This window comes from Salmo salar, chromosome 19 (genome assembly GCF_965601325.2).
Source record: "Salmo salar chromosome 19, fSalSal1, whole genome shotgun sequence".
NCBI classification, from domain to species: Eukaryota; Metazoa; Chordata; class Actinopteri; order Salmoniformes; family Salmonidae; genus Salmo; species Salmo salar.
This window is the reverse complement of record NC_138309.1, coordinates 88,351,053-88,364,647: the sequence shown is the minus strand read 5'-3', so window position 1 is coordinate 88,364,647 and position 13,595 is coordinate 88,351,053.

The window sequence follows — 13,595 nt, the reverse complement described above, 5'->3', positions numbered from 1 at the left end:
AGTATCTAGCCTCCAGTATCTAGTCTCCAGTATCCAGCCTCCAGTATCTAGCCTCCAGTATCTAGACTCCAGTAGCTAGCCTCCAGTGTCTAGCCTCCAGGATCTAGCTACCAGTATCTAGTCTCCAGTATCTAGTCTCCAATATCTACCCTCCAGTATCTAGCCAGCAGTATCTAGTCTCCAGTATCTAGCCTCCAGTATCTAGTCTCCAGTATTTAGCCTCCAGTATCTAGCCTCCACCATTATCTAGTTTCCAGTATCTAGTCTCCAGTATTTAATATCCTGTAGCTAGCCTCCTGTAGCTAGCCTCCAGTAGCTAGCCTCTAATAGCTAGCCTCCAGTATCTAGCATCCAGGATCTAGCCTCCAGTATCTAGACTCCAGTAGCTATCCTCTAATAGCTAGCCTCCAGTATCTAGCTACCAGTATCTAGTCTCCAGTATCTTGTCTCCAGTATCTAGCCTCCAGTATCTAGCCTCCAGTATCTAGCTACCAGTATCTAGTCTCCAGTATCTAGTCTCCAGTATTTAGCCTCCAGTATCTAGTCTCCAGTATCTAGTCTCCAGTATTTAGCCTCCAGTAGCTAGCCTCCAGTATCTAGCTACCAGCATCTAGCCTCCAGTATCTAGTCTCCAGTATCTAGCCAGCAGTATCTAGCCTCCAGTATCTAGCCTCCAGTATCTAGCCTCCAGTATCAAGCCTCCAGTATCTAGCCTCCAGTATCTAATCTCCAAAAGTTAGTCTCCAGTATATTGCCAACAGTATCTAGCCAAACATATCTGGTCACCAGTATCTAGCCACTTATAACTTAGCCATTGGTATCTAGCCTCCAGTATATATTCACCAAAATCTAGCCACCGATATCTAACCTCCAGTATCTAGCCTCCAGTATCTAGCCTCCAGTATCTAGACAGCAGTATCTAGCCTCCAGTATCTAGCCTCCAGTAGCTAGCCTCCAGTATCTAGCTACCAGCATCTAGCCTCCAGTATCTAGTCTCCAGTATCTAGCCAGCAGTATCTAGCCTCCAGTATCTAGCCTCCAGTATCAAGCCTCCAGTATCTAACCTCCAGTATCTAATCTCCAGAAGTTAGACTCCAGTATTTTGCCAACAGTATCTAGCCAAACATATCAAGTCACCAGTATCTAGCCACTTATACCTTAGCCATTGGTATCTAGCCTCCAGTATATATTCACCAATATCTAGCCACCGGTATGTAACCTCCAGTATCTGGCCTCCAGTATCTAGCCTCCAGTATCTAGACTCCATTAGCTAGTTTCCAGTATCTAGTCTCCAGTATTTCATCTCCTGTAGCTAGCCTGCAGTATCTAGCATCCAGTATCTAGCCTCAGGTATCTAGCCACCATTATCTAGTTTCCAGTATCTAGTCTCCAGTATTTCATCTCCTGTAGCTAGCCTCCAGTATCTAGGCACCAGTATCTAGCCTCCAGTATCTAGCCTCCAGTATCTAGGCACCAGTAGCTAGCCTCCAGTATCTAGCCACCATTATCTAGTTTCCAGTATCTAGTCTCCAGTATTCCATCTCCTGTAGCTAGCCTCCAGTATCTATCCTCCAGTATCTATCCTCCAGTATCTAGCCTCCTGTAGCTAGCCTCCAGTATCTAGGCAAAGCTATATCCAGTGGTTTTACCTGGTTCCCTCTCACTGATTCCCTCTCACTGCCTCCCCTGCCTCGTCTCAGTGGAGATATCCTCTGCTTGTTCCGTTTGGGATGTTTTTTTTTGGTCTCGGAGGAGGAAAGCTCTGACACCTGTCAGTCAAGGCAAAATTTTAGGCAGTGGGATGGGGATGTCTTTAAAAGCATGAATACGTGCTGAGATGTGAGTCTAAACTCTGTCGGGACCAACTACCTGTGGTGGCGTCTCAAATGGGAAATGGAATTCACAGCAATATTTGTTGGGAAGTTTTCACAGCTTTTCTTTTCTCTTCCCTTCACACACAGTAAATCCTTCACATCTAAAAACACAGAACATTCGCACGGCTGTGTCTCCTGAGGACACAACTTAATATGAATCAACATCGATTTTCCCTGTTTTAACTCGAACTATAGCATAGTGCAGTGCAGGAGAGGTCAGAAGAACCCGGAAAACAGGACCAAACAGAATGGCCTTAGGTCCCAGACCTGTGTGTAGTTTTCACTAACAACACGGTAGCAAAACAATAACTCACAAGCACTTCTAGTCTTTCCAAAATGGCTGTTCTGCTCTCTCTGGTGTAATCTTCTCGGTTTTGTTTCTTGCTCCACTACACCAATAGATTGTTTTTCCAAAAATCTGCAATGGAGAATATTGTCAACATCAGTCCAATGGAACACAGTCAAATAAACATTTTTAGAGAAGAGAAATGAATTATACAAACACCTATGAGAGAAAATCTGAGTGATTTTCTGAAAATAGAATTAATGCATGACTTTTTTACATGGACTCCAGTCACACAAACACTAACAAAGACACACACACGCGATGGTGGCGCTGACGGTGCGCGCATCTTCATGGTTCCTGCTCGATTTCAAGACCGAAGGGGGGGGCTAAACCGAGTCAAGACCAAGACCATAGGGGGGTCTAAACCGATTCAAGACCGAGACCATAGGGTGGCTAAACCGAGTCAAGACCATAGGGGGGTCTAAACCGATTCAAGACCGAGACAAGAGGGGGGCTAAACCGAGTCAAGACCGAAGGGGGGGGGGGGCTAAACCGAGTCAAGACCGAGACGGGGAAGGGGACAAGAGGTCCGAGACCAAATCAAGACCGAGTCCAGAAAAATCGAGTCCAATTCAAGACTATGACTGTCATTTTGTCAAATCGTCACAATAATAAGAGTCCAAAATCTCCAGTATTTCTGTGTTCATATTTCAGAATACACTTCTAGACTTTCAGAGAAAGGCTAAAGATTTATAATTATTATGATATTATTTTCAGTTCTGTTCTGATTTTATCTCTTCAGTTTTTGTTAGAAAGGATAAGTGTAACGCTTAAGAAAAATAAGATCCAATCAGAATTTTTATTTTGGCTGTCTCTGTGGAGATGAATCTAACCAGCTAAGTCAGCCTTTTGTTGTCGGTTAGTTTGCAGCAGGTGTTATCGAAGAGGATGTTGTTGCTAATTTGTTAGCTTCTCCCTTTTCAATGAATATCTTTCAACAAGAAGTTCAGTTTCAAATGAGCATCATCTGTTGAGTGGAACGTTGTTTTATTTAAACTTTTTCACACTAGTTACTTTGTGTGCTAAACGTGATTTTTTTTTACTTTTTTAATAAGTAGTAGTTGTTTGTGTTGTGAAATGCTTAGCCTAATGGTTATGTTTTGTATTCTTATGATTGGGATCTACTGGCTTATTATGTCCGAGTGAATGGACTGCTGACGTTCCATCGGCCCTATCGAGTGGTGTAGTGGGGCCTGGAGAAGTGTGTCCTGTGTGAAGGAAATGTGCCGTGTGTGAAAAAATCCTGTTTTCCTATGGACAGATTTTCACTCTCAAAATAAAACATTTTGCAGGGTGTAGTTGTCCCTTAATTCAATTAAGCAAAACAAAAATCCCCCCCCAATTGACAATTCATCATAATATCATTCTGTCAGGTAAGCCTACATTACAGTCAACATTTAATTGGGAAGTTTTTTTTTGGAAAAGCCTTTAGAAATATTCATGCTAACAGTGAATGATGACTGGATTGCACATCACAAATAGCCTACTAACCAAGACTAAGGACCAAACTTGTTCAATATCTGGTTTGCATACCCATTGTTGCCTTAGTTTACTGGTAGATATCATAGCCTGAAATGTATTGCCTACACTCCGGCTACCGATGTCATTCTTCTGTGAGCTGCTCCACGCCAAAACCAGTTGAGAACTGAACACTCTTGCTGACTGCAGATATTCTGCTGAAACGATGCTATTTCATGTGATTTGTGATTGTGTAGGTTACTTTGTGCATGATTTCTCTATTGTACTACATAATGAATAAGTCGTATACATCCACTACTTTGATACGCAACAGTAGGGATTAAGAAGTGAATATAAGCAATGCCCATTGAAAACATAGTGGGTATAGGGTTTATGCTTGCTTATAGTCCCGTGTAGCTCAGTTGGTAGAGCATGGTGTTTGCAACGCCAGGGTTGTGGGTTCGGTTCCCACAGGGGACCAGTATGGAGAAAAAGATTTATGAAATGTATGCATTCACTACTGTAAGTCACTCTGGATAAGAGCATCTGATAAATGACTGAAATGTAAATGTATAGCATCTGCTACATCACTGGCCCTTTGTGTTTTACTAATGTGCGCTGGTATTACAGCTACTGTCCTTTCAGCATCACGAGCCTGTCACACATAAAAGGCCTAGGTCCAATGGGTTTGCCACTGCACAAACATGTCTATAATAGATATAAAGACTTTATAGATATAATTTCCCCCTGTCTCCCCTTTACTAAGAGTGAGAGTGCAAATTTCCCCCACTCTTCCCTGCCATCTACGTTTGAGGATATTTGTCAATGAAAGTAAAGGACAGTAACGTTACTAGTAAAGTAGGAATCGCAGGTTTCAATAGGCAATAAGATATAGTTAATGTTTAATCACAGGTTTCAATAGGCGATAAGATATAGTTAATGTTTAATCACAGGTTTCAATAGGCGATAAGATATAGTTAATGTTTAATCACATGTTTCAATAGGCGATAAGATATAGTTAATGTTTAATCACAGGTTTCAATAGGCGATAAGATATAGTTAATGTTTAATCACAGGTTTCAATAGGCGATAAGATATAGTTAATGTTTAATCACAGGTTTCAATAGGCGATAAGATATAGTTAATGTTTAATCACAGGTTTCAATAGGCGATAAGATATAGTTAATGTTTAATCACAGGTTTCAATAGGCGATAAGATATAGTTGAATCCGGTTTCAATGGCGTGGGCACAGGTTTCAATAGGCGATAAGATATGAGTTAATGTTTAATCACAGGTTTCAATAGGCGATAAGATATAGTTAATGTTTAATCACAGGTTTCAATAGGCGATAAGATATGATTAATGTTTAATCACAGGTTTCAATAGGCGATAAGATATAGTTAATGTTTAATCACAGAGGGACATCAGGGAATGTTATGTCTTTGTTTTTACAGAGACGTGCCATATAGAAAATTCACTCGACTCTGCAATTCAACAGACAGCTTTTCCATTTTACATATGGATCGAACGGTGGTTTCAAGTAAGAGCAGGGGGAGGTGTATGTTTTCTCATCAACAATTCCTGGTGTACCGAAGTTGAAAATATGTCAAGCTCCTGTTCACCAGACCTGGAGTTTCTGATGCTAAAATGCTGACCCCACCTTATGATGAGTGAATTCACATGTGTTATTATCACAGCTCTGTACATACCGCCACAAGCAAACACCAAGGCAGCACTCAGCGAACTGTACAAGAACATTAGCCAGCAAGAATCCTCTCACCCGGAAGCTTTATTGTCACGGGAGATTTTAATCAAGCAAGTTCAAAACAAATTCTTCCAAAATATCACCAACATGTATCCCTCCCCATGAGAGGAATCAATGTGTATACAAACATCCATCTGACCCCACTTCGGCCAATCCGATCATGTCTCTCTGTTCCAGAACGAACCTAGACGACTCGTTGTAGGCCTGAAGGCCAAGAAGACAAATCAGCCTATAGGGAGGAGGTAAGTGAACTGGCATTATGGTGACAGAACAACAACCTATCTGTCAATCTCAGCAGTGAGTTGATTGTTGACTTCAGGAAGCGGAGCAGGGAACACACCCCGTTAACAGGACCGCAGTAGAGAGAGTCAGCGGTTTTAAGTTCCCTCGTCGTCCACATCACAGAGGACTTGACATGGACCAACAACTGTTGTCAAGAGGGCTCAACAGCATCTCTACTTCCTGAGACGGCTGAAGAAAATCGTTATTGCACGCCGGGTCCTCTCCAAATACTACCACTGCTCTATCGAGAGTGTCCTGACCAGTTGGATCACAGACTGGTACGGGAATTGCTCTGTCTCCGACCGCAAGGCCCTCCAGTGGGTGGTGAAGTCAGCCCAGTACATCACTGGGGCTGTGTTCCCACCTATTCAGGATATCTATTTGAAACGATGCCTGGGGAAGTTCCACATCATTAACAAGGGTCCCACACACCCCAGCCATGAGCTGTTCACCGTCGGGCAGACGATATCGGAGCATGAGGTCTGATACCAAACAGGCTCAGAGACAGTTTCTATCTACAAGTCATCAGACTGCTGAACACTTGAACTGGACTGACCACCTGCTCTGATTCTCCACACCTTAGAACGAACGAACGAACACACACACACACACACACACACACACACACACACACACACACACACACACACACACACACACACACACACCACACCCCCCCCCCCCTGCTGCTACCAGACACTTATTTACTATTGCTAATACTGCATAATTTAAACACTTGACCACCAATCACCCCTTCCATGATACATGTGTAAATATAGTTATACATATGGTGCCATCTTGTATTATAGTTAAAGTGCCGTCAGAAAGCATTCATACCCCTTGACTTATTTCCCACTTTTACAGCCTGAATTCAAACATTTTATTTCTAAATTGTTTATTTTTTATTACATTTTGACCCATCTACCAATAGGTCCTTCATTTATGAGGCATTGGAAAACCTCCCTGGTCTTTGTGGTTGAATCTGTGTTTGAAATTCACTGCTCGACTGAGGGACCTTACAGATAATTGTACGTGTGGGGGTACAGAGATGAGGTAGTCATTCAAAAAATCATGTTAACCACTGTTATTAACAATGCAACTTATTATGCGATTTGTCAAGCAGATTTTTACTCCAGAACTTATTTAAAAGCGTTGAATACTTTTTTGACTCAAGACATTTCAGCTTTTCATTTTTTATTCATTTGTAAAAATTCTAAAAACATAATTCCACTTTGACATTATGGGATATTGTGTGACAGTGACAAAAACATATACAAATTTGAAATTCAGGCTGTAGAACAAAATAATATGGAAAAAGTCAAGGGGTGTGAATACTTTTCGAAGGCCCTGTATGGTAAAACATTTATACTACAGAGCCATTTCCTTTATGTTCCTATCATTATATATCGCTGCATTCTGGAGAAGGAACCAGCAGTAAGCATTAGGTTGGACGGTGTATGCCATGTGTAAGCATTTCATGTGTATCCTGTACATATCCCATACATACGACTAATAAAATTGGAAACACACACACACACACACACACACACACCCCCTCAAATCAAATCAAATGTATTTATATAGCCCTTCTTACATCAGCTGATATCACAAAGTGCTGTACAGAAACCCAGCCTAAAACCCCAAACAGCAAGCAATGCAGGTGTAGAAGCACACACACACACACACACACACACACACACACACACACACACACACACACACACACACACACACACACACACACACACACACACACACCCTTCTCATACACACACACAGTCAACCTTCACACACACACACCCTCTCATACAAATCAAATCAAATTGTATTTGTCACATGCGCCGAATACAACATTGAAATGCTTACTCACAAGCCCTTAACCAACGATGCAGTTTGGGGTGCAAATAGTCTGGGAAGCAATTTTATTAGCTGTTCAGGAGTCTTATGGCTTCGGGGTAGAAGCTATTTAGAAGCCTCTTGGACCTAGACTTGGTGCTCCGGTACCGCTTTCCGTGTGGTAGCAGAGAGAACAGTCTATGACTAGAGAGTCTTTGATGATTTTTAGGGCCTTCCTCTGACACTGCCTGGTATAGATAAAGGTCCTGGATGGCAGGAAGCTTGGCCCCGGTGTACTGGTCCGTACGCACTACCCTCTGAAGTGCCTTGTGGTCGGAGGCAGAGCAGTTGCAATACCAGGCAGTGATGCAACCAGTCAGGATGCTCTCGATGGTGCAGCTGTAGAACCTTTTGAGGATCTGAGGACCCATGACAAATCTTTTTAGTTTCCTGAGGGGGAATAGGCTTTGTCGTGCCCTCTTCACGACTGTCTTGGTGTGCTTGGACCATCTTACGTTGTTGTTGATGTGGACGCCAAGGAATTTGAAGCTCTCAACCTGCTCCACTGCAGCCCCGTCATTGAGAATGGGGGCGTGCTCGGTCCTCTTTTTCCTGTAGTTCACAATCATCTCCTTTGTCTTGATCACATTGAGGGAGAGGTTGTTGTCCTGGCACCACATGGTCAGGTCTCTGACCTCCTCCCTATAGGCTGTCTCCTCATTGTCGGTGATCAGGCCTACCTCTGTTGTGTCATCAGCAACCTTAATGATGGTGTTAGAGCTTTGACTGGCCGTGCAGTCATGAGTGAACAGGGAGTACAGGAGGGGACTGAGCACGCACCCCTGAGGGACCCCCGTGTTGAGGATCAACGTGGCGGATGTGTTGTTACCTATCCTTACAACCTGTGGGCGGCCCGTCAGGAAGTCCAGGATCCAGTTGCAGAGGGAGGTGTTTAGTCCAAGGGTCCTTAGCTTAGTGATGAGCTTTGAGGGCACTATGGTGTTGAATGATGAGCTGTAGTCAATGATGAGCAGTCTAACATAGGTGTTCCTATTGTCCAGGTGGGAAAGGGCAGTGTGGAATGCAATAGAGACCGCATCATCTGTGGATCTGTTGGGGCGGTATGCAAATTGGAATGGGTCTAGGGTTTCTGGGATAATGGTGTTGATGTGAGCCATGACCAACCTTTCAAGGCATTTCATGGCTACGGACGTGAGTGCTACGGGTCGGTAGTCATTTAGGCAGGTTACCTTGATGTTCTTGGGCACAGGGACTATGGTGGTCTGCTTGAAACATGTTGGTATTACAGACTCACTCAGGGACAGGTTGACAATGTCAGTGAAGACACTTGCTAGTTGGTCAACACATGCTCGGCGTACACGTCCTGGTAATCCGTCTGGCCCTGCGGCCTTGTGAACGTTGACCTGTTTAAAAGTCTTACTCACATCGGCTACGGAGAGCGTGATCACACAGTCATCCGGAACAGCTGATGCTCTCATGCATGTTTCAGTGTTACTTGCCTCGAAGCGAGCATAAAAGTTAATTAGCTCGTCTGGTAGGCTCGTGATGGAGGGCATAGCGGGATTTCTTGTATGCTTTATACACACACACACACACACACACACACACACACACACACACACACACACACACACACACACACACATCCTTTCATACACACACACACCCTCTCATACACACACACACACACAGTCAACCTTCACACACACCCTCTCATACACACACACACACACACACACACACACACACACACACACACACACACACACACACACACACACACACACACCCTCTCATACACACACACAGTCAACCTTCACACGTTCCTCCAGGCACACACGTCCTCATACTCCGCACGCACACACACACACACACACACACACACACACACACACACACACACACACACACACACACACACACACACACACACACACACACACACACACACACACACACACATCCTCTCCAACCTTCAGACAAACTCCCCCAATGCAGCCCACACACACACACACACACATCTGTCCCCACAGCACACATACGCAAACACAATCAGACAAACAACCACCCCCACGCTCTCTCTCCCAACATGCTTTTCTCCCGGTGCGTCCTTGGTTCTGGTTAGGTCCTGTCTTTCAGCTCCGTGTTGCTGTGCTGCCGTGTGATAAGACTGCTGATGCCATGCGACCACAGTGTCAAGGATTAAAGAAAATAATCCGCTGTAACAAGAGAACATTTTGGGATGGGGGAAAAGAAAGAGAGAGAGAGAGAGAGGCTGACAGAAAAGTCGTCTTTTAATGAAATATCCTCCTTCGTTGTCAGTTAAGTGCGGAGTGGCATACATGTTTTTTTGGGGATAGTCTACAGATACTATGACCATCTGTATGACCACAGTATGACCATCAGTATGACCATCTGTATGACCATCTGTATGACCATAGTATGACCGTCTGTACAGCATCTATCAACAGTATAGTCTACAGATGGATGCTCTACAGATGGTCATACTATCGGATAGGAGAGGGGGGGAGGAGGAGACGGGAGGGGAGAGGAGAGGGAGGAGGAGGGATGGAGAGAGGAGGAGGAGGAGGGAGGGAGAGGGTGGGGGAGGGGGAGAGGAGAGGAGAGGAGGGGGAGGTGGGACGGAGAGAGGAGGAGGAGGAGGGAGGGAGAGGGTGGGGGAGGGGGAGAGGAGAGGAGGGGAGGTGGGATGGAGAGAGGAGGAGGAGGAGGAGAGAGCGCTACCGCACAAACATAAAAATTGGTCTTCACGCTACATGGTGAGATGTGTCACTGTATAATTAACGTCTCATTGTCATAACTACGGTGAGCATCTTAATTAGACAGTCAAACAACAGAGAGGACAGCCGCCAGCCAACCAGCCACGTAAAGAGCAGTTCTCTGTTTGAGAATAGGACGCTTCTGCATCTGCACTGAAGCATTCAACTGAATGAGCAAAGGGTGTCCCAAACGTGCTCTGGTTAAAAGTAGTGCACTATGTAGGGGATAGGGTACATATAGCTCTGGTTAAAAGTAGTACACTATGTAGGGGATAGGGTACATATAGCTCTGGTTAAAAGTAGTACACTATGTAGGGAATAGGGTACATATAGCTCTGGTCTAACATAGTGCACTATGTAGGGGATAGGGTCCATACAGCTCTGGTTAAAAGTAGTTCACTATGTAGGGAATAGGGTCCATATAGCTCTGGTCTAAGTTATTGCACTTTGTAGGTAATAGGGTACATATAGCTCTGGTCTAACATAGTGCACTATGTAGGGGATAGGGTCCATACAGCTCTGGTTAAAAGTAGTGCACTATGTAGGGAATAGGGTACGTATTGATGCTGGTGTAAAGTAGTGAACTTTGTAGGGAAAAGGGTGCCATTTGGGAGACAGTAAGGGACAGACGGAGACAGTAGGGACAGGCCTAGATGTACTTTCAGAGTTAGTGACCTAGTTAGTTAAAGTACTTTCAGAGTTAGTGACCTAGTTAGTTAAAGTACTTTCAGAGTTAGTGTCCTAGTTAGTTAAAGTACTTTCAGAGTTAGTGTCCTAGTTAGTTAAAGTACTTTCAGAGTTAGTGACCTAGTTAGTTAAAGTACTTTCAGAGTTAGTGTCCTAGTTTAAAGTACTTTCAGAGTTAGTGACCTAGTTAGTTAAAGTACTTTCAGAGTTAGTGACCTAGTTAGTTAAAGTACTTTCAGAGTTAGTGTCCTAGTTAGTTAAAGTACTTTCAGAGTTAGTGACCTAGTTAGTTAAAGTACTTTCAGAGTTAGTGTCCTAGTTAGTTAAAGTACTTTCAGAGTTAGTGACCTAGTTAGTTAAAGTACTTTCAGAGTTAGTGTCCTAGTTAGTTAAAGTACTTTCAGAGTTAGTGACCTAGTTAGTTAAAGTACTTTCAGAGTTAGTGACCTAGTTAGTTAAAGTACTTTCAGAGTTAGTGACCTAGTTAGTTAAAGTACTTTCAGAGTTAGTGTCCTAGTTAGTTAAAGTACTTTCAGAGTTAGTGTCCTAGTTAGTTAAAGTACTTTCAGAGTTAGTGACCTAGTTAGTTAGCTCGTTTACATTTTTCTTTTTCCCTTCTGCTCCTACATTGCTTATCGTCCTGACCGGGGATGTTGGGGTGGTCGGTGATTGATTGCTAAAGGCTGGTTTTTCAAGGACTCACTGTGAAGGTGCAGGGACAGACATGCTCAGCTAACCTTAGCCGCCATTGATTAATGCTGGCTGGAGTGATTTGTACGTCTCTGGTCAAGAAAAGAGAGCGGTTAGAGAGTACACAGCTTCCTTTTGCTTTAATAGAGAAAGAAACACACTTTCTTCCTACCCCTTCCATCCCTCCTCTCCTTCCATACCTCCTCTCCTTCCATCCCTCCTCTCCTTCCATCCCTCCTTTCCTCTCCTTCCATCCCTCCTCTCCTTCCATCCCTCCTCTCCTTCCATCCCTCCTCTCCTTCCATCCCTCCTCTCCTTCCATCCCTCCTTTCCTCTCCTTCCATCCCTCCTCTCCTTCCATCCCTCCTCTCCTTCCATCCCTCCTCTCCTTCCATCCCTCCTTTCCTCTCCTTCCATCCCTCCTCTCCTTCCATCCCTCCTCTCCTTCCATCCCTCCTCTCCTTCCATCCCTCCTTTCCTCTCCTTCCATCCCTCCTCTCCTTCCATCCCTCCTCTCCTTCCATCCCTCCTCTCCTTCCATCCCTCCTCTCCTTCCATCCCTCCTTTCCTCTCCTTCCATCCCTCCTCTCCTTCCATCCCTCCTTTCCTCTCCTTCCATCCCTCCTCTCCTTCCATCCCTCCTCTCCTTCCATCCCTCCTCTCCTTCCATCCCTCCTCTCCTTCCATCCCTCCTTTCCTCTCCTTCCATCCCTCCTCTCCTTCCATCCCTCCTCTCCTTCCATCCCTCCTCTCCTTCCATCCCTCCTCTCCTTCCATCCCTCCTTTCCTCTCCTTCCATCCCTCCTCTCCTTCCATCCCTCCTTTCCTCTCCTTCCATCCCTCCTCTCCTTCCATTCCTCCTCTCCTTCCATCCCTCCTTTCCTCTCCTTCCATCCCTCCTCTCCTTCCATCCCTCCTCTCCTTCCATCCCTCCTCTCCTTCCATCCCTCCTGTCCTCTCCTTCCATCCCTCCCTCCTCTCCTTCCATCCCTCCTTTCCTCTCCTTCCATCCCTCCTCTCCTTCCATCCCTCCTTTCCTCTCCTTCCATCCCTCCTCTCCTTCCATTCCTCCTCTCCTTCCATCCCTCCTTTCCTCTCCTTCCATCCCTCCTCTCCTTCCATTCCCCCTGTACTTCCATCCCTCCTCTCCTTCTATCCCTCCTTTCTTTCCATTCCTCCTCTCCTTCCATCCCTCCTCTCCTTCCATCCCTCCTCTCCTTCCATCCCTCCTTTCCTCTCCTTCCATCCCTCCTTCCTCTCCTTCCATCCCTCCTCTCTTTCCTTCCATCCCTCCTCTCCTTCCTTCCATCCCTCCTCTCCTTCCTTCCATCCCTCCTCTCCTTCCTTCCATCCCTCCTCTCCTTCCTTCCATCCCTCCTCTCCTTCCTTCCATCCCTCCTCTCCTTCCTTCCATCCCTCCACTCCTTCCATCCCTCCTCTCCTTCCATCCCTCCTCTTTTTCCTTCCATCCCTCCTCTCCTTCCTTCCATCCCTCCTCTCCTTCCTTCCATCCCTCCTTTCCTTCCATCCCTCCTCTCCTTCCATCCCTCCTCTCCTTCCTTCCCTCCTCTTTTTCCTTACATCCCTCCTCTCCTTCCTTCCATCCCTCCTTTCCTTCCTTCCATCCCGCCTCTCCTTCCATCCATAAAACCAGCAAACAATCATATCACAATGCTGTTCGTTCGGTGGTGAAAAGTGATTTAGATGGCAGAACCAGTCACACACACACACACACACACACACACACAGACGCACATGCACACACACACACACATGCACGTACACACACACACAAACACCCAGATGCACACACACACCCACACGCGCACACACACACACAGACAGACAGACACAC